The following is a 6,165-nucleotide window of genomic DNA, read 5'->3' as shown; positions in this document are numbered from 1 at the left end:
TATTTGTAACTCTCTGCTATTATAAAAGTGAGGAACCCAGTTCCAAAGAAGAGATGAAAACACTTTCTGTCTGTGCCACAGCTGTGTAGACAACCAGTGCTATTTGTGGAAGGAATGTGTGTGCCAGGGTCCTGGGAAGGAGACGTCATTAAGTTGTATCCAGTGATGACACAGGAGGAAGTGCCGCTGACCACACAAGCCACAGCACACCAAGCTCTGCATCATATGCTGCTCTGCCCAGAGTCCTCCCAACCCTCAGCAACAGCTTATCAGGGAGGAAGGAGACTTAAATAGCTAGGGAAGATTGATTACCCTCCCTACCACAGGAGATTTGTACACTTCTATCATTGCAGCTCAGTAGTAGACCTTCTGCTTTGCATGCAGAACATCCTGAGATTCAGTCCCTGGCATCACCAGTTAGGACTGGGAATTTCCCTTCTTGAAAGCATGGAGAGCTGCTGTCAGACAGTTTAAACCAGGGTTAGGGAAATGGATGAAATCCAGAACTAGCCCATCTTCCATGGGTCATTTTTGACAGGTTGGCATGTGATTCAACTTCAAAGAAAGCATCTTCTCTCTTTCTTCTTTCTCAGCCTTGGCTCTGAAGTGATGGTTGCAAAGGAAACAGGGATGCAAGATTCTTCCTTTCCTTGAATTCAAGCCAGGCCTATTCCTGCTGAAGATTCCTGCTGAAAGTGGGGCTTGCCTTATACATGGATCAGCTCCAGTGGCAAGCTCTGATTGAGAGCTCCAAAGCAGAGCCACCTGCAGCAGGGCTTGCCCTCAAGCTTGGAATTCAAACAGTGTCACATGCAAGCCAGACTGACAAGGAACAATCAGGAATGCACTTGGTAGCTCCGGCTGCCCTCAACAGGGCTTATCTGTCACACATCTGAAGTCACGTGATAGCACTTGAAATGCCAGCTGGGTGTGGATAGCTGAAAACCGTCATGTAGGCCAAATGGGCCAGTCTCGTGTGCCTATTGGGCCCCTGGTGTGAACAGCACTGAACTATAGGGACCAATGATCTCACTCAGCATAAAACAACTTCCTATGTTCCTATAACTTGCACAGCTATAAACACTTTTTACTAAGGCAAAGCAAACACTGGATATAGCCAATCAGTTCATCTCAATCCCTTGATCAGGAATGGCTGGGCTGGTTTTTTGTATTCCCAATCCTAAGTGGCTTGATGCCCTCCAGAGAGTCAGCGAGATGGACTTAACAGAATCCTTGTTACACAAAGCCCTGTGAACTTGCAGGTAAAGCAAGGAGGAAATAGTGGGTTTTATATATGTTTTAGAAAATACACATAATGTACAGCTAAGCATTGCAATCAAGCATTTTTTATTTTTGAAACAAAAACATGAAAAAATGTTGCAGAATTCGTTTTTCAAGTGAAATGGCAGCACTGGACAAAATAGAAGCCTGGAACCATCACAGACAAAGATAATCTTCTTTTACTTCTCAACGGATGACCAGCTAATTTAATTACCTGGTTAAAAATAACAATGTTTTTCTGGATAAGACACTACTCAGTCTGGACCACTTTAATCCAAGTGACCCACAACTGACAGGAGACAAGAAAGAGGAAGCTTGCAAGTTGGTAGAATTGCCTGCAACTTAGTAAATACTGCATGAGAAATGCCCTTATTCTGCTGATTACCGTATATTTAATTCAAAATGTTCTGAAAGGCACCTCAAGGTAACTTACAAAAATCAGGATGCAGTGAAGACATAAAACCAAAAAAAAAAATTAATAAAGTCCAATGAAAATCATATATGTAATTATATGTGATTAATCTCATTCATTTGTATATAAGCAAAACTTTAGTTTAATAACAGGTTTGTCTGGAAAAGCAGGGGAAAGATGTCTTCTAAGGTAGGCTGAGAGCACTCAATGCAGCCTTGAGAACTCAGCAGATTTGCACCTGATCAATGTCTGGATGCCAGGGCTGGCCTGCAGCAGAACAGCAAATGGCACCTCCCAGCACAGGATAGTATCCAAGGCTGGCCATGTTTCAGTCAGGGAATATCCCCAGCTGTACCTGGAGATGCCAGAATTGAAGCTGGGACCTTCTGCATGCAAAGCGCATGCTTTACCACTGCGCTGTAGCCCTTCCCCACTAACTCTGATACAGGAAGTATCTGGCCAAAAGTCCTTGGAGGGGAAACAAGCAGCAGCTTGGGAGCCTAATTCAGCAACCTCACCTGTGCATCCATTTTGCTATTAAAAATAAACCCTGAACAAACTTCATACACTATGCACAATTGGGGAAAGTCTGTCTCTAAATAGCAAAATCTATTGTAAGCACTCTTACCTTGGTCTAGAGATTAATTCAAATCCAGTTATTTCCTGCCCTGAGGTTGTTTTTTATGGTTGTCATTTGAATGCCTTTATCTTGTTGGTTTTATTTAACTTTTGTATGTTGTTTAATAAATTAAAGTCTTCTGGACCGTACATTTAATACATTTTGCTGATGTTTAGCACTTTTTTATTTCTGTTTTAGATACTGTAGCCATATCTGCTTCTTCTTGGTTTGAGGTCTGGTTCCCTAAGCAGCTGGAGCAAAATCTTTCTGGGCATGGTTCCTCATCTCACAAACACACCGTTTTATTGATCCCTCTTCTTGAGTTAACTCTTGGCTGGAACACTGTCTGATGTTGTCAGGGGTTCAGGAGCAGAGGCAAGGGCAAGGGAGGAAACAGAGAGCGAGGGGGAGGAGGCAGAAGAAAAGATGAGTGATGACGACGACCCGAGATCTCCGAGTCTTTCCAGTGAATCAGAAGATTCACAGAAAGGAGCACCAGTGGCCAGGGCAAGGGGGGAGCCTAGGGGGACACCCCAGGAAGATAGAGCCAGAGGGGACTCAGAGGGGAGCAGTTGGAAATCGGGACCAGCGTCACCGCCAGAGAGCAGGGAAGAGGAAGGGCGCCAGGGATCAAGCGCTGGCAGCTCACAACAGGGGGGAGGGCACGAGTCAGGAGTGGCCACACCTCCATCGGGGAGCGAAGAAACGGTCAGATGGAAGGTGGAAGGTTGGGCGCGCGCGACAAGTTCAAATGCACAGGAAGGTGGCGCAGTAGGCAGCCCGGAAAGGGAGCCAGGTCCTAAAGCCCGCCGAAAGGAGGGAGAAGAGTCAGGGGGGTCAGCGTCAGAGGAATCCCGGAAGGAAGAGACCCCGGGGGGCAGAGGGACCCAGAGAAGAACAGTCAGGCGGAAAAGGTGGAGCAAGGCTAGGATATTAAGTTGGTGTACAAGGGGCGGAGACTCAGATGGAGCTTCGCCGATCTAACCATTAGACGTAGGGTTGCACGCAGCAGCTTGAGAATGGAAACTGTAACTCAATAAAGACTTTTATTTAATGATCGCTGGCTAGCGTGATCCTCTGTGAGCTAGGATCTGGAAGCAACTCTGACAGTAAGCTCCATCTCTTAAATTGTGGGCATCTACAGCCTCGCGGAGAGGAGAGAAAGCGGGTGCCTACTAGCGAGCTCACGAACGGCAGACAACATGACGGCCGAACAGCAGATAGTGGAACTCAGAGAAGCAGTGTCGCGCCTGAATGCCGAGGCTCTTGCATCCAGGAAGAGAGAGGAGGACGCAGCTGCCGCCTACAGGGATCTCCAGGTCAGGTTGGAAGTGCTTACGAAGCAAGGGCAACTGACACCCAAACCGGAGGGGATTGGGTTGGGGAGACGAACAGGCGGTTTGGTCTCTCACTTCGATGGGAATTTGCAACAGTACCCCAACTTTAGAGCAGATGTAATGTGTGCACTGCAACTGCTGAACAAAGACTTTAGAGATGAGCAAGAGAAGGTGGGATTCATCATGTCCCATTTGCATGGAGATGCTAAAGCATGGCTGCGCAATTTGTGGAGAGATAAGGATCCGGCGCTCCAAAATGCGGATGCCTTTATTAAAGCGATGGATGGGTGCTTTTTGTCAAGCATTGACGTGGATCTTGCTCGGCAGCAGATACATGGACTGAAGCAAGGGAGGGCCAGCGTAAGGCAGTACCATGCCCGCTTTTTCGCTTTGGTCAGTGCTCTGGAGTGGGACAGAGATTCGGCTCCTGTAAGAGACCTGTTTTGGGAGGGATTGCACGGCTCGGTTAAAGATGAAATTGCGAGGGGGGAGAGACCCCGGACCACGCAGGAGATCGTTCAGAGGGCGCTGGCGGTGGGGGTGCGGCTGGAAGGACGTCCGTGGAGCAGTGGCGAAGGGCGTGGAGGGCGCGAACCAGCCAGGGGCTCCTCCTTCCTTCCCAGAGAAGCAGCGCGTGCGCAATCCACGCCTCCGCCAGGAGGAGGAGCGGAACCTATGGAGGTTGGAGGTGCAAGGGCTCAGTCAGCAGCCAGAGCCCTAGCACCGGCAGCAGTGAAAGCGAAGCCTCCTAGAGGGAACAGGAAGTGTTACATCTGCGATGATCCACAGCATATGGCGAAAGAGTGTCCCCAGAGGCTCCACAAGCACACTGCAGCCTCAGCAATGGTAACTGCAGCAACGCAGCAAGGACAACCACAGCAGGGAAACGACGGAGTCTGGTTGGAGGAAGAGGCACTGGGGCCCAGCCAGACGTGTCAGTGAAGCAGTCCCCAGAGATTTTACAGCCCATGGACCCCCTCCCGCCCAAACCGGTAGTGAGGCTCACCGCGTCGCTCCAGCTGCCCAATGGAATCACCATGGACGTGCCAATCACCATTGACTCCGGAAGCAATGCGGACTTTATAGGGCAGGACTTTGTCGACCGGCACGCTATACAGTTGCTGCCTGCCACGCTGCCCCTGCAGGTTGTCACGGTGGATGGCAGGGAGCTGCTAGGGGGGCAAGTGGTGAAACAGACGCCACCAATGGTGATGCGACTTGGGAATCACAGGGAAATCATCAGCTTCAATGTCACTCAACTATCGGACACGCCCATTGTATTGGGCATGAGTTGGCTGGACAAGCACAGCCCGACGCTGGCTTGGTACCAGAGGCAGCTGACCTTCGGCTCTTCCTTTTGCGCTGAACACTGCATCGTGCCCAGGCAGGAAGGAGGGGAAGAGGAGTCACAGCTGCAGCTAGGCACGCTGCAAGCGGTTCCCCACAAGTACGCGGAATTTTTGGAGGTTTTCTGCGAGAAGGAGGCAGACAGGCTACCCCCCCACAGACCATATGACTGCAAAATTGACCTGCTGCCGGGGGCGGCGCTGCCCAAAGGGAAGCTGTATTCCATGTCTGAGGACGAACTGCAGGAACTCAAAGAGTTCATAGATCATAATTTGGAGCGCGGTTTCATCCGAGAGTCCAAGGCAGCGGGGGGCAGTCCGGTATTCTTTGTTAAGAAGCGGGACACGCCCCAAAAAAGACTTGTAGTGGACTTTCGCATCTTGAACAGTGTGACCAAGCCATCGGACTTCCCCATGCCCCGAATCGACGACCTCCTCGCAAAGGTACGGAAGGGCAGAGTGTTCACCAAGTTGGACCTGCGAGGGGCATACAACCTCATTCGCATGCGGGAAGGAGATGAGTGGAAGACAGCCATGTTCACGCCCCTGGGCACCTACGAATATAGAGTTATGCCTTTTGGATTGCAAAATGGCTCCCACGTTTTTCAAGCTTTCATGCATCACGTGTTGGCGGGGCTCCTCTACAAGACGTGCGTCTGTTTCTTGGATGACATCCTGATCTTTTCGGAATCGCAGCAGGAGCATGACAGACACGTCAAGGAAGTGCTGAGCAGGCTACAGCAACATAGGCTTTACGCCAAGCTGGAGAAGTGCCAATTCGACGTGACGGAGGTGGATTTCCTGGGCTACAAGTTGTCTGATAAAGGGCTCGCCATGGACAGCGCCAAGGTCCGAGCAGTGTTGGATTGGAAAAGCCCACGCAACCGGAAGGAGGTCCAACGGTTTGTCGGCTTCGCGAACTTCTATCGCAAGTTTATCAAAGGCTTTGCGATGCAGACAGCGGCCATCACGGACACGCTCAGCTCCAAGAAAAAGAAGTTCATCTGGACAGAGCAGGCGGAGCAGTCCTTTCAGGCACTCAAGCGTCTCTTCGCGTCGGAAGAGCAGCTGCTTCATGTCAACCCCAGCAGGCCGATGAGGGTGGAGACAGACGCTTCGGACAGAGCCGTGGGAGCAGTCCTGCTGCAGAAAGACCCGCAGGGGGTTTGG

This window comes from Podarcis pityusensis, assembly GCF_964106645.2.
Source record: "Podarcis pityusensis genome assembly, chromosome: 9".
In the NCBI taxonomy this organism is placed as follows: domain Eukaryota; kingdom Metazoa; phylum Chordata; class Lepidosauria; order Squamata; family Lacertidae; genus Podarcis; species Podarcis pityusensis.
This window is presented reverse-complemented; position numbering follows the sequence as displayed.